This window comes from Thermobia domestica, chromosome 7, assembly GCF_964235325.1.
Source record: "Thermobia domestica chromosome 7, izTheDome1.hap1.1, whole genome shotgun sequence".
Lineage (NCBI taxonomy): Eukaryota > Metazoa > Arthropoda > Insecta > Zygentoma > Lepismatidae > Thermobia > Thermobia domestica.
In genome coordinates this window covers 45,279,713-45,306,561 of record NC_137460.1, presented here as the reverse complement: position 1 = coordinate 45,306,561, position 26,849 = coordinate 45,279,713, and the positions used below count along the sequence as shown (strand labels likewise).

Sequence of the window (26,849 nt, the reverse complement as noted above, 5' to 3'; positions counted from 1 at the left end):
TGGAAGAGAACTCATTAATGTGAGGTGTATGCCAAAAGTGTGTTCTTGAGTTCTATTTGCCTCTGTGTACTCACTAAATAACCAATCATATTATCATTTGTTGAGCATGAAACATTAATATGTAGAAACGGCGTTCTTAGATAAGTAATTAAGTAGAAATTTAAAGGATACAAGAAGGTGAGAGAATGTGTGTACCTTTTATCTAGATATAGTTTATCTATCCTAACCTGAAAAGAAACATAGTGCAATGGATTTTAGTCGCCCAGCAGATTTGTTAAAAGAAAAAGAAAGTACATCTTTACGATGACTATCCCTACCTTAACGTAATGAATTTAACATGTTGGTCAATGAAAATTTGCGAATGGATATAGAAATAATTTGTAAAGTTATCAAAAAGAGTGCATACCTTCTGCCACAAGTTTGGAAATAATTCACCAATTTTAAGTATACTGTTTGGTAAGTTAAGCTTTGGTTTCCTGGATAGAACTACCGTATTCTAGTAACCGCAATGTGATGGTGAATGACGTCACACAGCAGTAAAATAAAGCTTTACTTCGGCATTAAAAAGACAAAAATATTGTTCCCTATAACGGAACAGGGACTTCTCTTGCAAGACGAAGGTGAATGGGGTAATCAACAGCTCTTGAAATCTTAGCAACTTTATATTATTATTATTATTATTATTACAGTGCAGCCCACTTATAACGAATTTCAAGGGACCAACACAATGAGTTTTTTTTATATCTGAACTTCATTATAAACAAACTCATGTATTTTTTCGAATTATGGAAAAAGCAAAGGATTAGATAACAAGCAGATACGTTTAAAAATATATATATACATGGTGGTAGGTAACTCCACCGACAAACTTTGGGAGGTGATTCCTTATACGAAATGAAAGAATAGAGTTCTAATAAACATGAGCCGAAAAATGCCTCCTTTCAGAGTTATGATCCATTGAAAATTCGAAAAATCATTTTTCAAAACTCCCTAACTTAGAAACCATACGACCTATCCCAAGCGGTTTAAGGAATTACACAGGAACTAGTATGTACTCTATCTAAATATCCGTTTTACCATCTTCCGTTATCGTTGAAAGGAACTGTGAAAAGGAAGTTGAACTCCTTTAATGGTGCGTTCGTTTCGCTGGTACCGGTGAATTCTGAAACATGAATATTTTGATAGAGCGTATATCAGTTCATGTGTAATTCCTTAAACCGCTTGGGATACGCTCTATAGTTTCTAAGCCAGGATGTTTTGAAACGTAATATTTCGAATTCTCGGTAGTTCATAACTCTGAAAGGAGACGTTTTTCGACCCATGTTTATTAGAACTATTTTCTTTCATTTCGTATTAGGAACCGCCTCCAAAAGTGTGTCGGTGGAGTTTCCTACCACCCTGTATATATACAGCAGTATAGCATTACATCTGAAGATAATTTTATTAATTGGGTTGCTATGTAGCCTATCGTACATATTGCAGTTCTCCCTTTCTGTTCAAGCACGCTTGAAGAAGTTTATAATTTGCCTCTAAACCGTGTCTGCTGCTGCTGTTCGCAGCACCGCCGCTTCCACTTCCTCAAATGTCCAAAATGCATTGTCCGGCACCGTGTTGTTCGAAAAGTTAGCGTTGCAAGTTTTCCAAAATTCGGATCGCTTCTTTGGAACTCACGGGTTGTTTCCTTTTGTTTACCATCCTTCAATTTAGTGATGCACAAACACTAGTTTAAAAAAAAAAAATCAACTTGCAGCACCTTACAGCTACCGAAAACCGCGCCTCACTTTCTCTCCGTGTCTAACACAATGAGCTCCAGAGAAAACTGATTTATTTTTAACCTTGATCTTGAACTGTGGTGGACGCGCGTTGCCGGAAATATCTGCACCTGAGGCAATTTCAGCTGTCACCCGAGTGGGGGGCGAAGGGAAATGAAATGAAATTTTTGAGTTTTACGTCCCACAGTTATGCCGGCTAGGCTAAAAGAGACGGTGATGAGTAATGAATGAAATTTTGGAATGGAAACGGAAGAACTCCAGGGAAACCCACGCACACGGTGTTTATCCACCACAAAGTACACGTGGCGGGAGCAGGGTTTGAACCCTGGACCCTTGGGAGGGGAAGGAGTAAGTCATGCCTGGCTTGCACAGCGACAACAGCTATGAAAACCAGTTTTGCGGTACCTGAGTTATCCACAAGCAGAAGAAAAGAAACCACGATCCCGTTCTGAAAACTTCCCTATAAGCGGTCTTTACGGAAAATAATGTTCGTAATATACAGTCATTCTTCCAAGTTCTAAATAGGCGGTGTAACGGGAATTTCATTTATGTTCGAAATATCCAATGATTTGCTATTTCCGAGTCTGTTATAAGTGGGGTGTACTGCATTATTATTATTATTATTATTATTATTATTATTATTATTAAAGGAGCATCTTAATCAAGCAGCTGTAAAATGACAGTGAATAAAAACTAAACTCTTAGCGCAACAGCCCTTAGGAGCTACCAGCAGATTTGTGGCACTCATTCCTTTGAGGTGATATGTGGTTACTACATCGACTCGCCTTGCCGTTAACGCTGGCTTTCTAGACCGTAGTTAGCTTTTTTTTTTTTTTCTTTCTTCGGGTGTCTCCTCAATTGGCCTCACCGTCATTATGACATCATCATCTGATGACTACCGATAGTCACCCATCTTTTTCCTGACTGACTTGGCTGATCTCACAAGTAGTAATATTCCAGTGTGACTATGGTGTTTGTATAGTGTCACTGAATAACATCAATGACATGTTACAAACATAAAAAGCAGGGATTCCTAGAAAGCGTTGATCACCAAGCCATGTGAAGAAGCGTTAACGGTATTTTGAAAGGAGTCCATGAATGTAAAGAGAAACTCAGTTCTGTGCGGTGACTAACAAAACAGAATTTCAGTAATGAAGAAAAACAAATACAGTGTGTCCCAGAAACTCTTAACTGGAAAACAGGAAGTGTTATGATGGTTCAGGATTAAGTGTGCTGTGTAAAATAAAAAGATAATCGCAATATAAAAATTTAAAAATGTCGCTTATCTTTATATATATATATATATATATATATATACCATTACGTCGGTAGATCAAAAGTAGATGTAGCTAATGACTAGTGTGGACTAGTGTGAGTTCCATATACAGTGGGTTTTGTGTATATGGAACTTCGCAAACAGAAAATCCCAAATAGATTTACGTGAAGGTATAGGTATATGAAGTATCTGGAGTAGTACGGCAGGAAACGTCATACAATCTGGTACATGCTGAACGGATTTAACAGTATATGTTAATCAATGTAGGATTATGGAAAGATGTATCTACATTGACAGTAATTAGTGAATTGTATGAAGGTCGTATTCGGTGCGAATTAGTAGTTTATTATAATAGACCACCATTATTACGTATGAATCCTAAATGTGTAGAATAAAGATTTGATCAATGACTCATGATGTGTATTCTTCTATTATTAGGTTGTAGTCACGTATTCTTAGTTCCACATCGGGTTTGCGCGCAACCAGAGTTGGCAAGAAACATGTTTTTTATTGAAAAAAAATTTTCTTTGGTTTTTTTTTTTTTTTTTTTTTTTTTTTTTTTTTTTTTTTTTTTTTTTTTTTTAATAATTTGCTCTATGTATGTGTATCACATATGATCAGAAGTAAGTTTGTTTCGCCTTGGTGTTATTATGCAACAACCGAGTTATGCTGGAAGGGGTCACGTAAGCTTAAAGCGGAATCCAAACCGCTTCTCGGCTTCCATCCGACAGAAATTGTCCTCTATTTGAACTCGAAACCAGGAATAATTGGCCACAAATGCGATACGTCTGCCGATTCACTCACTGCCTGATAAAAATACGTTGTACTGATCTTTACATGCGTGTTAATATAATTGTAAAGTCATTTCAGATGGACTAAAATATAAACAGTTGTACAAGTGAAACCATTATACAGAATTACATACGGACAATTTCAAAATACTACAGAGTACGGAAGAACTAATTTGGTCCAAGTTATTTTATTATGACTTTTATTAGTCCAAGTTAAAGAAATACAACGACTTAATTTGGATATCAGTAAGAAAAGTGAATAAAGTTTGAGTCAACTTTGGCTCTGGCCCATTTATATAAAAATAGATACCAAAGATACTTCTGATTTCAATAAATGCCTCTCGTGGAGTTCGTATGACCCCTTCCCCCCAAAATTACGGCATTTCGATGTATTTTATTAATAGTGAAATGAAACATTATTAAAATGAAACAATATTTAGCATTTTTCTTTGATTGCAATTGCATAACAATAATAACTATAAAAAAATCACAAAAAACATTCATAAACTTATATACATATAAAAAAGTTGCTTTTGTAGTATAATCTCTTTGAGTAATGAATGGGGAATTTAGATCTGAATATAATACGAATAATATACAGGAATGAAACGTGATAATTCACAAATATGTGTTCATCAAGACTTTAAGAACACTTACACTTTTACGAACATTTTTCGTTTTTTTAGTTTTAACCATCTTGGTTTACACCAGCCAACCCTGCGCGTAACCTCTATTTTCTAGTGCCTTCGTAGACAGGGCAAATTCATTTTACAGGCACTTTGACAATTAAGAATAATACATCAAGGTTGGAAAAGGTGGCACCACTATTCAGCTTAATTTTAGTCCATCTCAGTTAGCTATATATACCTGTATAATTGATATAAAAGCAGTACAACAGTATAACGGATCCTTAAGTTGGAATTATAGTTGTCTTAATTTTTTGTTGCATTTATTTCATTAACCTATGATGGAGACAGCTATTTGCGAAACGCTAATAATTTACAAGTTTGAAACTAGTACATTTTCAATGCTGTATCAAAGCTTTGATTTATTCACCTACCCATGGGTAAAAAAATGATTGAGGAATTTGGAGATCAATGTCCTGTTATGCAAACAACCATTCACAGAACTGAATTCTCTTCCAATTGCATTGTTGCAGTTGCAATATGCTACATGTGCAATTTGTTTTGTCATATTCCACGCACACTAATCCGACTAACGTCATATATTTGGGACAGTTGGCTGGTACCTTCCAACGGACTACACTTCATTATAGCAAGATCGTCTAAACCGTTCTCAGGTGGCTTCAAAGAAAGCGGAACACCATTGAAGAAAAACAAATGTTTTTTGTTATATGAGAAGGATATTTCAACAAGTCTTCCAGTTGATCTGCAGTTGCAATTTTCACCCTCTTGCTTACTGATTCTTCGCTATAATCTTGACAGAAAGACAGTGCGTGTGTGCTTTTTGACTTTCAAGATCTATTATAACTAGTTTTTTTCGTTACTTTTTTCACTCTTTTTTTTTTCTTTCGTTATTTTGTTGGTAGTTGGCTGCTACTTTAGAAAACATGTGGAGACCTTAGGATACAAATGAAATAATCCCTCCCGCAAATTTTGCTGCGCATGATCCTTGAGTTACTATATTGTTTCTTCGTTTCAATTTGCATATAAGGAGCACGGCAGCTCAGTGGTAGAGCGCTTGCCTTTGACATGGGGTCCTTGGTTCGATCCGTGGCCAAGTTTGTGGTGAACAATATTGCGGCCGTGGATTTTTTCGAGGTACTCGTTTTCTCCCACATTCTCATTCCACCAAGTCTTCCATCATGTTTCACTTGCCTTAATATTCCGCATCCCTTAGCTAAACGGGCATAATTGTGGGACGTTAAACTGAAATATTTTATTTCATTTCAATTTAATTTGCATGAAGAAAAAAATCAATCATTAGTGTCATGGTGAGTACTTATTTTACTCTTCAGTGGTAGAGCGTTCACCTCCGGTGCTTGGGGTCCCTGGTTCGATCCCAGCTCGCGCCGTGTGGACTTTGTGGTGGACAAACACCCTGCTCGTGGGTTTTCTCGGGGTTCTCTCGTTTCCTCCCACTTTCTTCATTCCACCATTTCATTCATTTCTCATAATCACCGTCTCCTTTAGCCTAACCGGCATAACCGTGGGACGTAAAACTCAAGATTTCATTTCATTTCATTTTATTTTATTTTACTCTTAAATACAACATATTGTTAATATCGTATAACTTGCATAACGATAACATTTATACGAACTAAGATGTTAAGTTGTTCGCCCCCCCCCCCTTCCCTTCCTCCCTAACGTATAGACACCAGTGCTGCAAAAGCCCAATGAGAAAAAAATATAATTTTTCGTTGCCACCCCCAGAAGTCCGTCTTTGAATCGTCCCTGTCGATACTACTATATTGGATTCCTTTAATAATTGTTATGTTAGTGATATTATTATTATTATTATTATTATTATTATTATTATTATTATTATTACATGATGTATCCATCGTTAATATAAGTTTAGCGATGACAACAACGCATCACCACGACACCACACACGAGCTACTTGAAAGTGATTAGGGCAAATTTTCTGCTTGAGTACAAAGGAAGCCGGTTGGGGACCAATAGAACGTCCTTAGTACACTAGCGGCACTGCTGTAGTGGCTCTCTCATCACTCGTTGTGCATGGACGGTTGAACAGTAGCTTTGCTTACCTTTGCTTTAAGTTTTATGGCCCAAATTTCAAAAGAAAACTGTCGAAAACTGACCACCGGTTGAGTTGCTACGAATTCAATTCCCTCGCGCCTATCTCTAGCAATAAACATGTATCCTAAGGCATTATTTCCGTCTGAACACTTCTAAGTATTCAAGATGGAAAACATCTCCCCCTCAATGGTCCAGTGGCTAGCATGCATTCTTTTGGTGCACTAGGTAGCAGGTTCGATTCTCTGTGGGAGAGCATATTGAACACATTACAGTTGTTCATATTCTAATTTAAACTATAGATCCATATTTCATAGCCTAGGCGCTTAAAATAAATTTTCAATCAACAAACAAACAAGATGGAAAACAGTGTTAAGTGTGCACCATAACATTTTCCCCACAATAGATTTCTACACAATTACCAATCTTAGCCTTTCCTGTTTTGCAATTACGCGGCAAGATCCTGAGTATTAGAACAACGTGTCTGCCACTGAAACTCATGCCCGTGACAAATTCTGTTTGAGAAAAGGGGGAGATAAAGACGAAAGCACTAATTCTCGACACATACACTGTTGCCCTCCAAATGGCACTGGTGCTACTTCATGACGATAGTAATCAACATTTTCTCGAAAACCATGATTCTTTCTATGGGAAGTTATAGTGGTATCGTCATATTACAATCGCTTAATTGTAATGCCGTTAAGCTAAAAAGAAAGAAAGAGAAAAAAAACTAAAAGATATATTCATCTTCTCACCCACTGCTGTTTTACAATGACGTAACTCTTTCTAGAAAACTATAACTTACTTTCTATGATAACATTTTGTAATATTATGGCCACTTGATTATAATGCAGCTACTCGAGGAAACTTAGGTTTATGACTGGAAGTCCACCGTGATATTCAGTCTCTTTATTCCCTTGAACAATGTCGTAATTCAGCATTGCCAACCAACGTTGCAATTTGCATCCTCAGTTCTGCTTGCTCATATCGAGGAAGTTTCTTCACAATTTTTGCCATAGACATGAAAAAATGATCGGTTTCATCCAACTGATCTTGAGTTGAAATTAAATTGCGCTGAACTATTTGTTGAAGCAACTTTAATTGATCTTTAGCGTATGACAACCTTTGCCGCCTTCTTGGTGGCTGAGTGTTATTCAAATTTTGTTCCGTTGCAATACGGATATTCTCCGTCTCACATCTCTCCCAGAGCTCATTATTCTCAGTTTCCCGTTCCTCCGAGTGCAATTCGTTCTCATCCTCATGTTCCTGCACGAATAAAACATTCTCAGTCTTATGTCTCTCAAAGAGCTTCTCATTTTTATTCTCATGTTCTTCGAAGAGCTCCTCGTTTTGGGTGAAGTTACTTTCTTCGTTAACAACCTGTGTATCACATTCCGCAAATTCGATGCTGTTGCTGTCCTCACATTTCTCATCTATCACAACACTGGAAGCAGTGCTGAAATGTGAAATAACATACTATAATAGCCAAGAGACATTTAAAATACTACTGTTAAAATTGTGTACACTAAAATTCAATATTAACAAAAATGGGTTCTTAAAAAGACGGGAAATTTTGAAGCGGATACACAGAGAATATACTAAATAGCTGAAAACATTTAGTATTATATGATATGTATGTTTGTCTTCCAGTAAATGGCAACTGTCTATGCATAAACATTTCTCTAGTTATTTAAAGGCATCCTCCATACCTCAACGTAACATATCGGCAGGAATGTTGCGATTTCTTCAGGGATTCTTTCCTTCAGTGCTTCACTTATAGAAGGCTGACTATGATACACTTTGTTTTAGGATAATCTCATACAATCATACATGGTCAAGTTGTGTTATCTACGAGGTTATAGATCGAGACCGGATCGAGAAAATTACTCGGTGCCAAATAACTGTTACACAGTTGCGCACAGTATGGCACACTGTTCTCTCTTGTTGAAAAAGATATAGTGATGAATCTGGGAAACGCAATTTAGTTCCCACGAAAACAAATGTGTCCAGAATTGCAACATAGCGATTAGCCATTACGGCAATTGTGAACCCACTGCTTTAAAAAAAAAAAAAAAAAAAAAAAAAAAAAAAAAAAAAAAAAAAAAAAAAAACCGCACTGAGACTACTCTTCTGCTCCATAACCAAATGACAAGATGTATAAGATGTATCTTGGACAGTTTGGTATGTTGCACAGCGCCACTTGCTTTAACTTGTTGCCAGGTTATGGTTCAAAATCTCTCGTCTTTTTGAGACATTCTTTATATATGTAGATCAATATTCGACATAGTAAAGTACGCGATGACCACTAGAACACTTTAGTATGTTCTTACAGAGTACAGGGTTGAAAAAAATGCTATTAAAAAAATCTTGATTTTTGGATTTAATTGGCCACCGTCTATCAATTAAATCAGGAGATAATCGAGCAAAAAGTTTCCTGATTCAACGCATAAGTATAGCCATTCAACGTGGAAACGTGTCGGCTATAATGAGAACGTTACCCACTAGTAAAGAACTAGAAGAAGTCTTTCTTCTGTAATTATGGAGAAGGGAGGTTAGGAGTAAAAAACAGACATCATTGGTGCATCAATTTATGTAGCAACCGAGCAAGGAGCATGGAGAGACAGCTCAAAGTCCATAAGTTTATATGAACAATTACGGCATGAATGCTGTACCGTACGTCAAAATTGTTAAATTATCCATTTGAGATTTTTAATTGATAATTGTTGATATAACTGTATGAAGAATTATTTAAATATCGTTACTGTTTCTTGTATGTTAATTTTTTTAAAGTATATTGTAAGTTAACATTTTGTTTTCGACTGCATGTGCAACTTATGTATTGTATGTATAATTTACCTATTACCAGATAATAAAGAAATAATTTAAATTATGTTCCTTTTGTTAATTGTTAAGGTTTCGGTTTATTATTATTATTATTATTATTATTATTATTATTATTAAGTGATGTTAGAATAAGAGGAAATCAGGAATTTCCCGTCATTTATGTTCTGTTTTCTCCAAGGCGTTTCTCAGACGTGATAGTTACTCAGTAGTAGTGCAGTATTATTCACACAAAATCTAAGAGCGGGAGCAGCAGTCGCCGTAATTGTGCGAATTCAATTGACAACGACTGGACGATATGGTAATCTTCATTTTTACCTCCCGGTGTAAGCACATGGAAGCTTATAAGTTTCACTCCAGATGCATGTGGTACTTTATTTCTCAGAAACTGCTGGTAGGGAATAAAAATGAAATGAAATCTTTAAGTTTTACGTCTCACAATTATGCCAGCTAAAGTAGGCGGTGATGATGAGAAATGAAGGAAATGGTGGAATGAAGAAAGTGGGAGGAAACGGGAGAAACCCGAAAAATCCCACGTACACAGTGTCTGTCCATCACACAGCTCACTTGGCGCGAGCTGCGATCGAACCAAAGACTCCCTGCACCAGAGGTGAACGCTACAGCACTGAACCGCCGCGGCCCTAACTACTAGTCGGATTTGAACCAAATTTGATGAGCAAGTAGCTCATCCTCTAAGAAATAAAAATAGCAATACTTGTCACGCGAGATCGGCCAAAAACAGTAAACAACCGAAGTAAAATATGCAATGTAGAACGTTACCATTTTGCAAACTGAAAAAAATAATCCATTGCGTTACAAAGCAAGTATATAGACTTTTTTTACATACTACTTTTATCGTAACTTTCTCATCATGAATATTAGTACTAGTATGAGAATGAATATCATGAAATGAAAATAAATAGATTATTAGTAGTAAGGTATTTCTAATCCAGAATTACTTTTCTTTTCATATTTCTCATTTTTATTTCTGTTTAATTAACTTTCTCTTCGTTTATTAACAACACGCTTAAATGACCGTTCTTAGAACGCGAAGAATAGGTTTATGGGAAACACCAAAAGGTATATTTGAACCCATTAAGATTCGTACTTCAACCAAAATGAAATAATGAAAAAGCTCGACCCAAATCTTGAAAAATTCATTTCACATGGTGCAGCCGTTATTGTTTGCGAAAAATTTACTGCATTCCTTCTACCCTTAGGAAACGCATTTCAAAGTGTAGAACTAATGTTAAATTCTCAGGTCTATAGAAAGAAAAAATGAAAATTAAATCTTTAACGTCTACGATTATGCCGGCTAGGTTAAAGGAGACGGTGATGATAAGAAATGAATTAAATGTTGGAATGAAAAAAGTGTAAAGAAACGGGAGAATCCCGAGAAAACCACGCACATGGTGTTCGTCTACCACAAAGCTCACTTGGCGCGAGGGGTCCATAGAAAGAAAAATAAGTAGAAAGCTAGTACTTACTTACCGCAGACCAAAGTATTCCTTTAAGTAGCGCTTTCGGAAATCCCGGTTTCCATCTTCAGCTTAAAACAGTTCGAAGTGAATTTAAAATATGGATGGTACAAAAAACACATGACCTCTTGTCAAACAAGATTCACTTATTGATCACTGTTGACATTACTAGCACTCACTGATCACTGAGTTTTGATTCCTCCCAACAGGCGGAAATACGTGATAAAAAGATCACTCCAAATTGCATTTATATCTCAGCTGTCTAAATTAGGTGCAGGTCTCTCTTTATGAATATAGCAGACTTCTTTAATTCTACGTTCTGTCATTCTTTAGACAGAGTAGACATACAGAGGTTGTTCAGTCTACATTTGGCCAATTTCGACTTATCTAAAAATTTAGAAGAATCCATGGCGCCAGGTCCGTAAGTGCTCGATGTGTTTCCCTTGGTTCCTAACAATAGCCCGACAGCGTAATTTCCACTGTAATAGGCTCCTCTGAACAACTGGGAGGGGAATCTTGTCCCATTCCCTTTGCACAGCTTTCCAAAGTCCTTCCACAGTTGTCACACGCCGTTTTCCCAAAGCCCGCTTCAGCAATCCAAATCCACAATAGTCCATAGGACTTGCATCTGGGGATTTAACAGGTACCTCATTGAAAGGTATCGCCTGTATACCACTTGCCTCCTCCATCTCCCTGTAGAATGCGAGGGACGATCGTGAGGTATGTAATGAAGCCTTGTCCATGTGAATGCGCACCAGATTGGCTTCATTTCCGTACAGTGTTGGAATCTCATGCTCGTAAATCGGCCGCATGGTCTGCTCCTGAAAATACTGCGAATTTATTTTGCAGTTTTTCGCCACCCTACAAATCTTCAGTTTACCTCGGTAACAGTAGCCATTAACGACCATGAACCCTTTTGGGAAGGATTCTTTACAGACACGAACCCATCTTCTGAAGTTCTTGGCGCCTTTCCCTCGGTACATGATGGCTCTCGGTTTGCCACAGTCGGAAAGGTAAATCCACGCTTCATCGAGCGTTACGACGTACATCCACCTTTGTTTTGGCAGATGCCGTTAGTACAGCTTCCGGGCGTTACACTTTCGTTTCTTTTGGTGGGCATCCGTGAGAAGATGGCTGCGAGCTTTCATGACTTTTTCCAGCTTGAGTTGATGGTGTAACGTCCGGCTCAGAGTCCCCAAAGACACATCAAGACGATTAGCCATACACCTTTGTGTTGGCGGATTTTCTTGCATTGACATTTTCCGAAGTTTCCTCTGCATGGTGGAGGTGGCCTTGGTGCATTCCCGCTTCCTAGGCAACTTCGTTGGTGATCCAAATGGTGGAGCTTCGTTGCCCTTGTACTTCTTAATAACATTTTTTATTCCACTTAAACTGATGTTGCAACCATTCTTCTTGCACTGTTTTCTAATGACAGAAACACTAAAGTGGGCGTCATAAAGAGCCGCAACATAGCCTTCGAAAAACCTACTTAGTTTGGGCGGCATTTTGGTCACAGAGCGGAAACCCACACACTTTGAAATGAAATGAAATATTTGGGTTTTACGTCCCACAGTTATGCCGGTCAGGCTAAAAGAGACGGTGATGATGAGTGATGAATGAAATGGTAGAATGAAGAAAGTGGGAGGGAACGGGACAACCCCAAGAAAACCCTCGCACACGGTGTTTGTCCACCACAAAGTTCACTTGGCGGGGGCTGGGATCGAACCCGAGACCTCAAGCACCAGAGATGAACGCTCTACCACTGAGCCACCGCGGACCCAACACACTTGGAAACAAATTTAACACAACACTCACAACAATGGTCCTCTTTTGTGCGTTATTGTCGTCCGGAAAAACAACTCCGTTCCCAGGAAGCCACTGCACAACACTGCAGGACGCCACGAGCCAGGTCGGGTGAGTCCATTCTGCCCGGGAGGAGGAAGGATCGAAATCGGCAAAACGTAGGCTGAACAACCTCTGTAAATGCGATTTGGGGTGATCCTTTTATCACGTATTTTCTCCTATTGGAAGGAAACATAAAAGCAGTGAACAGTGATGAGTAAGTGGCTAGTAATATGTGCACAGTGGCTTTTGTTTGACAGGAGTCCACGTGCTTCATATCTTGTATATTCCTTTTTAGCTTCTTTACCCATCCATATTTCTCTTCCAATGTTTTCAATTCACTTCAAACTGTTTTAAGCTGAAGATGGAAACCGGATTTTCCGAAAGCGGACTTACAAGGAATACTTTGGTCTGCTGTATGTATTCGCTTTCTATTGACTTATCTTCCTGAACATAGTCGCAACTCGCAATACACAGTGAGATCCCAGATCTATGTTTAAAAACTCATTTTAAACCGTTTCTGTCGTATGTGTCAACTTATTTTCAGTGAGGACCTTAATATACAGAGCTTCATCTACCATGAGAAGATCATAAGATGTTTAATTTTCGGTCTGTTTAATTCCTTTCTAATGAAAATGACATAACAAAAACCCGGTTCGGGTCAGGTGGTAACTACGTTTAAAAATCAATTTCGGATTGTCGAAAAGTTTCGGTTTTTTTTTTTTTTTTTTTTTTTTTTTTTTTTTTTTTTTTTTTTTTTTAATTTCGCTGTTATTATTGTTATTCTTTAATTCGAACATTTGTTACCGTTCGTGTTGTAGTTCTTCAAATGCTGCTTTCTTGTCGCTTGTTTACCATCATGTCTTTAAAGTTTGGCTGCATTGTTGGTACACTTCTGATGTTCGATGTTATCTTAAATGTGCGTTCGGAAGGCAGCTCCACGAAGCCTTCTTAAATCTTCTGATGTGTCAAGACATGAAGCAAAACAGTTCTATGACTGATGCAGAGATAAGGCTTCACGAGCAGCTGCGGTCACTACAGAAAAAAGTCTCCACAAGACAGTGCTTCACTATAGGCTACTATGCATCAATTTATCTTCGTTGTCATTAGACTTACAACAGGACAACTTTACTAGCAGACAGAGCAAACAGTAATTGCTTCAGTGGTGTACTTTTCATAAATATGCACTGCGCTTGCGCCGTACTGTATCCATTGTATTTCATCTAATGGAAGCCCATTAGCTTTTGTATACATATACAATAAATGTGTATGATAAATAAATAAGCAATTATTTCAATCAAATTTCGAATTCAGAAACGGAATTTGGGTTTCAGCAGTGAGTGGCTAATTTTACTAATATATCACAGAGATAACTAACTCAATGGTCTATGTACCCTAAACATTCAATGCCTCATTCACAAAAGCTTCCTATTGACTTCTGTCCTTAGCCAATTGGATTCAGTCTCTACTTTGTATTTCTAATTTTACAAGATCCATCTTATCTCCCATCTGCACCTGGGTCTTTTTCCAACTGGGTACCCAGTTAAAGTTTTGAAAGCGTTCCTACTTTTTTCCAATCTGCCTACATGACCTATCCATCTGACCCTTCTAGACTTAATAACCCAAACAATGTTAGATAAACGTTTTTTTTTTTTTTTTTTTTTTTTTGTTTAACGTACAACGATTATTTCTTTAGACTAAAGAATTTTTTACTCTCTCACCGGGAATCAAACCCAAGACCACGTGCACCAGACACACGCGCTAGCCACTAGAAGAGTGAGAACAACAGGTAAACGGTATAAATTACGCTGTTCCTCTTACGAAGTTTCCATCATTCCCCAACCCCGTCCCTCTTGGTTGCGAATATTCCTCTTTTATTTTCAAATACTTTCATGCTGCGTTCTTCCTTCAAAGTAAGTGACTGTGTTTCGTAACCATGCAGTACAAAAGGCATAATTATAATCTTTATATATTTTAAGCTTCAAATTCTTAGACAGAATTTGCGAAGAAAAAAGGAGAACTGAATAATAACCTGCTTTCACTTGACATTTAATTTCTAAGTGGTTTTGTCTGTCCTAAGGGTCTGTCGTGTTTGTTGACCCTAGATGACTGTAATTATCCACTTACTCGAAAGTATCACTTGATAGTTTATCATATTCATAATTTGCAGTACTATGGTCACGGCGAATTTCCATGTATTCAAAGACATCATGCATTTAATTTTTTTGCATAAATATAAAAACGTGAAATACAATCCTTAAGACATAATACAATTATAATAATAAAAGAAAGAAAATAACGGACATATTAGTATTTTGTTTCGATCAAGGATTATACCATACAAGAACTATAGTTTCTACGATTTGTTCTCTTGTGCCGGCACTCTGGGAAGAAATAATCATATATCAAAAGTTACTAAAATATCTCCAGACCACATGCCCCCAAGAATTGTGTTCACCTTTATGGGATCTTATTTTTAAAATGAACATCTCAAATTTGATTTCTGCTCTATCGAATAATCTCTCATTTTTCAACGAATTGGAACTATAACTTAAAAGATTAGCGCTCATTTCCAAACTTTAAATCTAGAGACTGATACAAGTAAGATACAGCCAGAATTAATTTCTGTAGCTACCTGACTTCACTCGTACTAATTCACAGCATGTTTGAGAAACCTTCTTACTTTCCTTCTTATTATTATTATTATTATTAATAATAATAATAATAATAATAATAATAATAATAATAATAATAATAATAATAATAATAATAATAATAATAATAAATCAATCAATCATCATCATCAATCCATCATCATCATCTCCTCTTTTTGCCTCCTCCTATGTGGATCAAATCCTATTACGAAGATACTCTAAAACCCAGAAATACTATTCAACGAAAAGGGCAACAACTTTCAGTAAGTTCTAGGGAAAAAAATAACTGTTCCATCGGACCAATGAAAGAAAACAGATTATGTCTGAATGAAGCTTACCGTTCATTGTCAATGTCTCTTTACATGAGACGAAGTCTATTGCTTAAAGACGGACCCGAAACACTACTTGGATATTTATACGAGGCAAATGCGAGGGCGGCTTTTTTTTTTTTTTTTCCTACTTCCATTAAGCCATCAGAGGAGAAGCACGTGAGATGGAGAAACGCGGAAAAGCCAAATCTCTTCATTGGATGTCGTGCATCTCCTATAGCAAAAGACAGACTCTGCCGTTCAATTATTGCAGAGTAGTAAGCATACAAACATATCGTGTGTACTCGAAGTGCTTGCCAAGTGTGAACTACGTAATGTAATTCGATTTCTCCAGGCGGCTGCTGAGATCCGTAATTCGAAGATCAGACAGTTCAGCAACCATATTCCAATCCGTTTTACGAACCACATGATTCACGCGTTCATCAAGGTCGTCTTCCGCAACATATATCCGGCCCTGTCTACTTTTTTTTTTTTTTTTTTTTTTTAAGCACTCTGTAGTACTTATGCACACAATCAATTGAAATTCCCGTCATAACCCTTAATCAATCAACGATATCTCGCGGCTGCATTATGCCCTTCCGCCTCGAGAAATCGAATTACATCATGCAGTTCACACTTGGCGGGCGCTTCGATTGCATTCGACACTTCACGTTTGCTATTCCACAGTGATTGAACACCAGAATCTGTCCTTTGATATGATGGACGTGCAATCTGCAATGAATAAATATGCCTAATCCACGTTTCGCCATCTCATATAATTCTCCTCCGGTAACTTAACGGAGATTAAGAGAGAAACGCCCTCGTACCTCCACCGAGAGTCGAAGTTGTGACTAGGTGTACATGCAAGTTAGATACTTGGCACGAAATGACACATGGGTTTACCAGTCTACGCATGTATGTTCCTTTTATTACCTTTTTCTTAACAAAAAGTCATCTAAAAACGTCAGAAGACTGCATCTCTTCAACGTTGCTTCACTTGGAGTACCAATGTTAACTTTTCCTCTTCGTCTAACGTAACAGTCTCTTATGTAGGTCCACCTCTTGATGCATTCACCATCTGCAAAATATAATTTCGTAAATTTACAACTTTCTCTATAAAGCTACTAATTAAGAATAGTCTGTCATAAAAATGGTTAAAATGAGTGAATGCATATGAAAGAAAATCGTGTAAGATTAAATTTCACTATTGGAGAAATTTTTCACAACGCAGGAGCCCAGAATTTCATGTTTACAAGTGTGAGACGATTACAAGGACTATACTAGTGTTAAAATTAATGGATATGTACGAAAGACAACGGAGCTACTTACTTATTTTCACCAGCGGAGTATTTCTGCATGACGCACGAAAATCGTACTTTATGTTTACAAGTATAGAGTTACATGTGAGAAACCATTACAAGCGCTCTGACTTTGTGATTTAACGTGATATTACGGTTTTTCACTTATCCTCGTCTATGCGCACACTCTCCGTCGCTGACGGATTCGCTCCGTGACGGACGCATCCTTGCTGCGCTCCTGCCCCAGTTAGATAACATTTTCTTTTATTGGCTACTTCCCACAAGGTGGTTTGTGTTTATTCTTTGCATAGTCGTTTTTATGGCTTATGTCTGGAAGCGCACGCAACTGGAAGTCCTCGCAAAGTGAATTTGCACCAATGGATACAACTCTCACCCTAAGGGACAATTTCTAAGGCACTAAGAATGAATTTCTTGATAAAATAAATGCATATAATAGGATAGCATGTAATTATTTTCAGAGCATGTCAGTTCTCTTTTATAAATCTACACGTCTCTCTTTTACAAATTTACACGTCATGATTTGGACTAGGGTAGGAACTGTCCAGAACGTCCTAAGAAATCATTTCAAGCAAGAAAAGTAATATATAAACGCTACTTTAATTTGACAGACTATTGTTAATCTGCAACAATATGAATTTGAATCAAGCTGTTACTTGTAACAATATTTAATTGTTAAATATTGAAATATAACATTATAACAACGCAAGAATAATTACCCGAAATAGTACAACTGGAAATAAATGCCAGACCGTGTGTTTTAAGTGTCAGTCAAATAAAATATCAAAAATTTTATTTATTAAATTATCGGTTAGTAGGTAATTGTTCATTGGTTTATTATGTTCTCATTCACTGTGATCTGGATGCCCATTCCAGTTTAGACAATCAGACCACCAGAGATTTGTAAAATTCACGTAAGCAATATATAATGTCATATTCAGAAGAGGAATGTCCAAATAATCAAAATATGTGGAAATTTTACCTCGGACTATGTAGTAGTGTCTCAAAATGTAATACGAAGTCTATTAGTCGAGTCAAAATACGGTTTGACCCGGGCAAAATTGCAACCTTTAGTTTTACACCTGTATTTTGTTTAGGTAACTCACCTGATGAAAATATCCAAAATCCGACAAAATCGGACCACGGAAACACCCCCAAAAACGGTTTTCAAAATGGCTGACCATAGTTTTGGGAAAAATCGTAGACCTTTACGTTGGCGGCTCTAGTAGCCCTCTTAATTGACACAGAGACATGAATGATACCTCGCTGGAACGCTCACAGACCACAAATTCCAACGAAATGACTTTTGTACCCATCATGTCCAACCCGTAGAAGAAGAAAGTTGATTTTTGTTTTTTTAATAATATTTCTTGAACCCTGGCAACACTGTACGTCCTCATACGCCGGCAGAAAAATTCCTACGCGTAGACCAGACATTGGTAACAATAATATAAAAAACTGAAGGACGTAGGTTCAACAGTAAGGGAGATAATAATTCGGAACCGCTGACCAAGGAGGGTCACTATATATTTTTTACTGTGGTCTAACTTCTGTTTCTTAGATCTAGCATCCTCTTTGATTGACACAGAGACATGAAACATACCGCGTTGGAAAGCTTATGGAACCACCTTGCCAGCGACGTATCGTTTGTGCCCCCTGTGCCCAACCTGTAGAAAAAGAAGAAGAAAGCTTTAAAAATTGGGAAAATCTACACTTTTACTTTTCTTGAGCTCTGGCAACCCTGATAATCGTTCTACGCACGAAAAAATCTTGTTTCTTTCTTTAAATCAAAGGTCGCTTTAATATAAGTACTATACATAAAACAAAACTATTCTTAAGCAAAAGAATGAGAATAAGGAAAGACTTTAGGAGGCAAATTACACATGTCATTGCCTACGCTAGCACTCCTCACCATATTCATTTAAACAGTTAAAACATTCAGTTTCTTGGCATACGCCACAAGCAATAGCAAATAGAAGATCATACCATAATACAGTGTACAAGTCAATTCGTTTTATAGAAACATAACACCTATGTATAAAGCTAAAATATTCTAAGGCAAAAGAATGGGAAGACGAAATACTTTGGGAGGCAAATTACACATCTACATCGTCATCGTCATCGCCTACGCTAACACTGTCCTCACCATATTCATTTAAACAGTTAAAACATTCAGTTTCTTTGCACACACCACTAGCAATAATACATGGAAGGGCATGCTTTCTGCAAGTACAATACGTTCTTACACACCCGGTAGCACAGTTGCAATGAACAATGGTGAGCAAATTCCATACCCATCAAACACGATGGTTGATGTGCCATATTTACGAACCGTATACTCAGCAAATGATGCAGCGATATTGTCGTACTAACTGCCTTTACACCATGATAGTCTATGTAACAGAGATCCTCCGTCTAAGACATACAGAATATTGTCTGGCTCCGTTTCCTCAAACTATGCAGTCTGCTGCTTGCTGAACTCTAGTATCGCATGGGCCAGTGGGGCTTTGTCTGCCTTACGCATCATGCTGGGTGACTCAAATAAAGCTGGTGGGTAGGCACATAATTCATGCGCTAACGTCTCCTCTAAAGATGTGCTGCCTGCATTAGCGACAACTAACAGTCTTTGAAACAAAAGATTCGAATCGACGGAGATACCGCTGCTGATTTTAACACTACTCGGGGATGCTAGAGTTTTGACTTTATCTGCACGTTTCCACTTCACAGTGAACAGGTCTTTGCCAGATAGTTTCTTCGCAAGCTCTTCTACAACTGAAAATAAATTATGGACGTTGATAGAGGAATCCGCTTTGACGCCAGTGGCAATGTTTCTCAACGATTTGTCTCCGTCAAATGGTGAAATGGGCTGTAGTCCTGCAAGAATGCGACGTGTGTCACTGATATCACGTGACATTCTTGACGTTTCGGCTTTTTTATGTTGTTCGCTAGTGACATATGCTGTGTGAGTAAGAGTTTGCATCGCCAGATTGTACTCGGAGCATGCTGGCATTGAGAGCACCCACAAAGATCGTTGCATCTCCGACATTCCACTCCCATGCGTTAGACCTCCAGTGGATTTTAGCGATCTCATTAGAACCTGCTCTATGACTATATCAGAGGACAACCCAGCCCAATAACGGTTGCTTCTTCTAATAACTCCGAACCCATTTTGAAAGCTTTCGTGAACGTTGGATTAACCGATGGCAGCGTTAACATTGTTTGCACGTACAAGCACGTCGACTTCAAATAATTGAAGTGTCCTGCTGCAGTGAATATGGGAATGCACTCTGCTATAGCATCAAGATGATCCTCCCAGCTTCCTGTTCGGTCTGCTGCCACAAATTTCCTTGCTGTAGTCAACATGCTGGTATGCTTGTTTTTGATGTGTTAATAAGTTCTGACTTTCGTGCTTCTATTTTTCTCAGGCTTCTTGAAGAAGAGGTGAAGAAATAGCTCCAGTTACAGTAATCTCACCCGACATCAGACTCTGGTAGAGATAGTAAGCATCGTTGATAGTTCTGTGTGTTCCGTTATCGGTCTCCAGAAAAACATTCTCCCCAAGCAATACACTTAATGTTAGGTCATGTGCGCACGGAAGACTCTTGCTACGGACTTGCCACTTAACATATGTACAACCGAATTTTCTCCATAAAACCTCATGCAAGATTTCACGTAAGCCTGAACCATCCATCAGGGAACCAATTGCTCCTAGAAGGTTCATCAGAGTATGAAATGAGCCCAACACGAAAACCGTGTCCTTAATACTGGTGTTATGTGCTCTGTCATGCAGGATACGTGAAGCTTTCCAAAACAGTGGTTGGTCTAAGGTGATGATTGGTGTGACTTTATATTTTCTCGCAAGATTATTCAGGTACACTGAAGTGGAATAGATTCATGACATATCAGATGGATGGAGGTCAATAATCGGTAAGCAGAGAACAGTGGATTTCCCTGAATGATGAAGAGATGGATCTGCGTGAATGGCCTGCATCATTCCTGACCAGTTTGGTGTGCGTGACGGAAAGTGCCAGGAAAGTTTCCACAAAATATCCAGGGAGCTTTCGTTCGGTGATAGTGCTGTTACCAGTTCACAGTTGACCTTTTCAAGAATAGCCCTGGCTTCAGTGTATGCGTGAATGGGAACACTGCCAAGGGACTTCACATCAGCATCAGAGACGGGCTTCCGAAGAATGGTTAGACTGGTAGTAGTGGATGGAGTAATGGTCGCTAACATTTCCATGCCATGGAATGTGCCTAAACCACTCAGCGTTTGGAGATTATGATCCACATTATCCGCTGCAAAGAGGAGAGTCTGGTCTGCTGGCATTTCGATCACACGATTACCAAATGTACTTGCAACACAGCGTTCAAACCGCTGCACTTCTGCATATGAAGAGCAAAATCCCAGGTGATGCAGCGTGTCAATCAGGTGTTTCGATCGATAGTGGTGGTTCAGCTGCACAGCAACACCTAACTGCAGAGGAGCTAACATATATCTTGGTATGGCTGCTTGCATCAAACACTGGCCAATCGATGCTATTTTGGTTTCATTGTCCTTTCCGGCAAAAAGTATGGCATAGAATAGTTTAAGGCTAGGTGGAATGTACTGAAGAAATTCCTGAATGCTCAAGTCGCTGGGTGAAAAATATGTATCACTTCCAGTTTGTAGTTTAGATTTTATGTCGCTTTTGATCAGTCGAGCTACGGTTTCTATTATTTAATTTTTCCTTTTCTTCATCATACTCTCGTGGTAAATCACGATATGCCCGTAGAATGTGATTGGCAGTTTCTCGAAGTGTAATGAAGTCGTTTTCTCCACTGTCACTAGAAATTATAATTTTTTCACCGAAGTAGTCCATTAGTTGACGCTTCATGTGCCGTCTGTCATATGCAATGTGATCAGTCCCTTCGAGAAATGTGCCCATTTTTGTAACAAGTTCTCCCACAGTTAGTTGCTCATCATCGTGCTCTTCCAAATAACTACAGATGCACTGAAATGCTCGGATTCTCTCATCATTTGTAGGTCGGCCAGCCCGGAATTTTTTTCACGCTGACTGATTGTCGGTGCTGTATTGTTGAGGAATTGATTTACCTGTTCGAAAGTTGATACTACATGATCTGTGATAGACAATCTACTACATGAAGATCAGATGAGGACTCAATTCGACCTCGGACAGTTTATGACCCGGTATCGTTTCGTTCATTGCAACACTTTAAAATGCTGTGTGGCAATGCTTGTGTTTTCACTCGCACATTTTCTGATTTCAACACGTGACGGTCATCAAATAAGACAGGCGTTCCGCAAAACAGGCAGTCACTGTTACTGTTGAAGGACCCATCCGACGAGCGAGTAACTCGTTTTTGAATCGGCGATGACGTTTTTCTTTTTAGGGCAATCGCAATATCTTTTTTATCAATGTAACGTTTGCGACAAGAGACATGAACCACCATACTTGTAGCGGCGAGATGTTGTACCGCGAGCCTTACTGGCATTGTTCACTCCTTCAGCTCCCTTTTCTTGAAGTGTGATGAGGTTATCGTCAGAATCTAGGCTTCTGCAGATGATACACAAACGTGTAAGGGAATCAGCCATGGTTCTTCAGTGCCTAGGTTCATGCAAGACTATGATATGTAGAAAAGCTTATGGAACCCCATTTCCAACGATGTATCGTTTGTGCCCCCTATACCCAATGATTATCAGGGTTGACAGAGCCCAAGAAAGGTAAAAGTGTAGATTTTCCCAATTTTTTCAAGGTTTCTTCTTCTTCTTTTTCTACAGGTTCAGCACAGGGGGCACAAATGATACGCTACTGGCAAGGGGGTTCCATAAGCTTTCCAACGCGGTATGCTTCATGTCTCTGTGACAATTAGGGACGATCTAGATCTAAGGAACAGAAGTTAGACCACAGTAAAAAATATACAGAGTGACCCTTCTTTGTCCGCGGTTCCGAATTTTTATCTCCCTTACCGTCAGGGTTGGCTGGTTTAAACCAAGGTGGTTTAAACCATGGTTTTAACCAAGGTTTAAACCAGCTGGTTTTTTCATAAAAACCAACTGGTTTAAACCAAAAAAACAAACAAAAAAAAATGTTCGTAAAAGTGTAAGTGTTTGTAAAATCATGATGAACACACATTTGTGGGTTATCACGTTTCACTCCCGTATATTATTCGTATTATATTCAGACCTAAATTCCCCATTCATTACTCAAAAAGATTATACTACAAAAGCAACTTTTTTTTTTTATAAGTTTATAAATGTTTATTTTGTGATTTTTTGTAGTTGTCATTATTGTTATGTAATTGCAATCAAAGAAAAATTCTAAATATTGTTTCGTTTCAATGTTTACTATTGATAAAATACATCGAAAATGCCGTACTTTGTGTGTGTGTGTGTGAGGGGGGGTCATACAGACCCCAAGAGAGGCATTTAGTGAAATAAGTATCGTTGGTATCTATTTATGTATAAATGAGTCTGAGCCAAAGTGGACTCAAATAATTCGTATCTTTATTCACTTTTCTTATTGATTAAGTCGGTGTATTTCTTTAGTTTGGACCAATAAAAGTCGTTGTTAACTAACTTGAACTAAATTAGTTCTTCTGTACTCCGTAGTACTTTGAAGTTGTCCATATGTAATTCTGTATAGTGGTTTCACTTGTGCAACTGTTTATCTTTTTGTCCTTCTGAAATGACTCTTGACAGTTATATTAAGAAGCATGTAAAGATCAGTACAACGTATTTTTATCAGGATTCCTTCGTAAGTAAGTCGGCAGACGTATCGCATTTGTGGCCAATTAGTCCCAGTTCCGAGTTTAAGTGGAGGACAATTTCTCTCGGATGTAACTCGAGAAGCGGTTTTTATTCCGCTTTAAGCTTATGTGACCCCTTCGAGCATAACCCGGTTGTTACATAATAACATCAAGGCGAAACAAACTTATTTCTGTCCATATATGATATGAATATATAGAGCAAATTATTTAAACCATAAAAACCTGGTTTAAACCAAAAAAACCTGGTTTAAACCAAAAAAACGGGTTTTTTTGTTTTTTTTAATAAAAACCATGGTTTTTGCCAACCCTGCTTACCGTTGAACCTACGTCCTTCATTTTTTTATATTATTGTTACCAATGTCTGGTCTACGCGTGGGAATTTTTCTGCCGGCGTATGAGGACGTACAGTGTTGCCAGGGTCCAAGAAATATCAATTAAAAACAAAAAAATCGACTTTCTTCTTCTTTTCTTCTACGAGTTGGACATGATGGGTACAAAAGTCACTTCGTTCGAATTTGTGGTCTGTGAGCGTTCCAACGAGGTATCATTCATGTCTCTGTGTCAATTAAGAGGGCTACTAGAGCCGCCAACGTAAAGGTCTACGATTTATTAAAAAAAAACATGGTCGGCCATTTTGAAACCGTTTTTGGGGGTGTTCCCGTGGTCCGATTTTGTCGGATTTTGAATATGTTATTTAATAGTAATTCCTAATCGAAAACTGTTTAAAAAGCTTGTGTTGCAATTTTGCCCAGGTTGACGGTAAAATTGCTCTAGATTTCCTGGACTATATGCTTCTAACCACGTAATAATCCATAAAGGAACCATGATCATCTGAATTCCTATGTGTACCGGTATGTATTCTGTTCAGTATCTTACTTCATGCGTATAACCGCCGTAGCTGATGAGCATGTTTCCTACGGACGCATTCCCAACTGTAGGTATGTTAGACACAATTAGAGCTTGTAGGGTTTTTTTTTTTTTCTCAATTGAAGCTTTTATGGCAGTTGTCCGTGTGCTGTATTTATACCCGTAACAATTAAGCTCTCCTAACGTGAATCTTTTGTCCGGTAATTGAATTCCTAAAAGAAACAATAGAGGAAGGAGTGTATTTTCATGATGAATGACATATAGGACTACATCATAAATTCATGTATGCTTGCCTTAACTAGAATAGCACCGCGATCTGTTTACCTGATTCGGCAAATTTTTACTTTGACTCCAACTGTGACTTCTGTTAAGAATTATACTATAAGTACAAGGGCCACAATGTTACTATACGATGTTAAGAATTATACTATAAGTACAAGGGCCACAATGTTACTATACGAAGTTAAGAATTATACTGTAAGTACAAGGGCCACAATGTTACTAAACCTATAAGAACCGATTAAAGTCACAGTTGGAGTCAAAGTAAAGACTTGCCCCTGATTCATTACGTAATCACATGTAACTGAAGCAGTGAATGAGAACAACAATCACGTGAGACATGAAACACTGTTCCCAGATTTCAAAGGGAAAAGAAGGAAAGCAATTAGTTGGGACATTCTGAACCTGCACCAATAGTTATTTCAAGTCAAAAATATGTAGAGAATTATCCTAAATTAACTTTAAAAATATACCTGTTTTATTTAGAATATTGCCGATTTCACACCAAAGATTTTGTTTTAGTTGGGTATTTCTGAAACCTTTGTTCTTCGAATTATACAATATCTCATGATTCTTCACAAATTCTATTAATATTTCGTCTTGTTTGAGACTGAAATTCATTATTTCAACTGCACTGATTTGGGTTTTGCGTTCCGAACTTGACACTGTCCTCTTTGGAAATGATAAAAGTGTTAATAATCACCGAATTGACATCTCGACCGCCTTTCAAATTGCTTTGCCGCTACAAACTAAAATCCATTTGTTCTATAACGTCCTGATATTATTCACCACATCGCTGTACTAATAACCAAGAAATCAACCCTTAAAAGCAAATTATGTGCTCTATACACCAGAGGAAATGGTACACGAATTCGTAAACTGCTCAAGCTAACAAAAACAGAGATATGCAGTTCTGTTAACAAATGCACATGACAATTATATTTTCTACGTTCTCGTCTTGTTACAGAAATGATACAATTGCAGGAATGTTATTTCGTTTAAATTGGAACTGATCCTCTTCCCGCTTTTCCGTCAAACTCTTTGAATAGTTGAAGTTTAACGTAGTATTATTTGTATTGCATCGTTATCATACCTGGATTTTTATTTAATCCTTTAATTCATTTGTATCTTTCAGTGTTTTAGCTTAAGAACACAATACCAATTATTACACTAAGCACATGGAACATTATTAACGTTTATATCTTAAAAATTAAATGCTATTCCATCTACATCCAGACAATTAACAATGTAAATAACAAACCACATTGAAAACAATTGAAGAGAAGAATACACTGTTGCCGACAGGTGACTTTAGAAAGTAACTAAATGACGCACAGAATCTAGCTAAAAAGATTTACTAAAACTTAGCTCAAATTCTTGCTAAATTTATAGCTAACAGAATTTAAGATTAAAAGAAACAAACATTTCCAAACTTTTCTATACTTTTACTGTATTACTCTTCTTATAAACTCAAATGCGTGCAGTTTTACTATACGGATCCATACTATAAGTAGTAATAGGAGTAGGGCTGTGCGATATGTCGATATATCGATATCGTCGATATCGATATCATCTTAAATCGATAATCGATATCGCAAAAATATCGATGTCGATATATCGATATCGTCGATATTCGATGTTGATATATCAATATCGTCGATATTCGATATCCGATATCGTCGATATTGGATATCCGATATCGTCAATATCGATATTCGATATTGGTGTTTCACACTTCCTCGAAAAAATTGCGGCGGGTTTTGCTTCATATATATATATATATATATATATATATATATATGTAACGCTTTTTGGCTCGCGATAGTAGCAGCATTTGCATTTCTTAACCGAATGAAACCAAACTGCACGATACTCGTATGAGGCAGAAAAACGCCCCGTTTCATGAGTCAAATTAATGTAGGGCTTGGGGACTATGC

General features: G+C 37.7%; 1 protein-coding gene across 4 annotated transcripts in view; it reads right to left on the bottom strand.

Annotated features, from left to right (window-relative positions):
• The window catches only part of LOC145690049 (uncharacterized), a 65,026-nt gene extending 38,832 nt beyond the window's left edge, over positions 1-26,194 (bottom strand). For 3 of the 4 annotated variants that reach the window (XM_081764550.1, XM_081764553.1, XM_081764551.1), the window contains exons 1-2: positions 26,006-26,167; positions 16,616-16,760 (exon numbers count right to left, since the gene is read on the bottom strand). The gene's annotated coding sequence lies outside the window, so the exon portion shown is untranslated. The other variant, XM_081764552.1, reaches the window with a different exon arrangement.
• Between the last annotated feature and the right edge of the window lie 655 nt (positions 26,195-26,849).